General features: G+C 54.7%; 2 non-coding genes across 2 annotated transcripts, besides 1 other annotated feature; both read right to left on the bottom strand.

The window, feature by feature from the left end:
• Window positions 1-14: 14 nt before the first annotated feature.
• On the bottom strand, window positions 15-91 carry Tc00.1047053470877.10. Its single transcript, XR_008254806.1, has one exon. It is a non-coding gene; the product is annotated as an H/ACA snoRNA, TC6C1H2 (small nucleolar RNA).
• Window positions 92-140: 49 nt separating this feature from the next.
• Tc00.1047053470877.20 lies at window positions 141-210 on the bottom strand. Its single transcript, XR_008254807.1, has one exon. It is a non-coding gene; the product is annotated as an H/ACA snoRNA, TC6C1H1 (small nucleolar RNA).
• A 374-nt stretch (window positions 211-584) lies between these two features.
• Window positions 585-607: a microsatellite.
• Window positions 608-677: the final 70 nt, after the last annotated feature.

The following is a 677-nucleotide window of genomic DNA, read 5'->3' on the forward strand; positions in this document are numbered from 1 at the left end:
TCCGCCGTCGGTGCTGCTCTTGCGGGCCCGATTGAGACAGTCATGGCACAGAAATGATGATATACGGCCGCCGCCTCACCCACGGAGCACGCTCCACTCACGCACGCACAGCACTCCTTCCCCTCCGCACAATGGCCGTGGGATCTGGGGCAGCGCAGGTGCAGGCGAAGTGATCGTTGCAAGCACGGCGCCCGCGTTTTCCCTGGCCGTCAGCATCGGAGGCAGCACTCACACCGCAGAGGTGGCGGTGGCAGTGGGGTAAGAAAAAACGAACGGCCGGTCCATCCCGCGAGAGGGCAGCCGAGTAAAACATCCTAAGCAACAAGAGAGGCAACAAAAAGAAGAAACAGGCAATCGGGCTAGACCCGCCTCCACCCCAAAGACACAACACAGCTACCGCCCCAGAGCACTGACACATCCCCAGTGAGCCCAACAAGAAGGAAGTAAAACACCCGCACATTCATTCGGTGTCCGTCCACAAAAGAGAAAAAAAGAAAAACCTATTATCAGGTGCCTCCGCCATCACCGAAAAAAGACTTCTTTCAAAACCCTCGGCGCGTTTTAACGGGATGTCGCAGTGCAAAAATAATAATAGTAATAATAATAAAAGAAAAATATTGGGAAATGGGGAAGAAGTCAGTTCCCTGCGCTGTCGCTCCGCCAACACGCCTCTGAAC

This window comes from Trypanosoma cruzi, assembly GCF_000209065.1.
Source record: "Trypanosoma cruzi strain CL Brener chromosome Unknown tcruzi_1047053470877, whole genome shotgun sequence".
NCBI lineage: Eukaryota > Euglenozoa > Kinetoplastea > Trypanosomatida > Trypanosomatidae > Trypanosoma > Trypanosoma cruzi.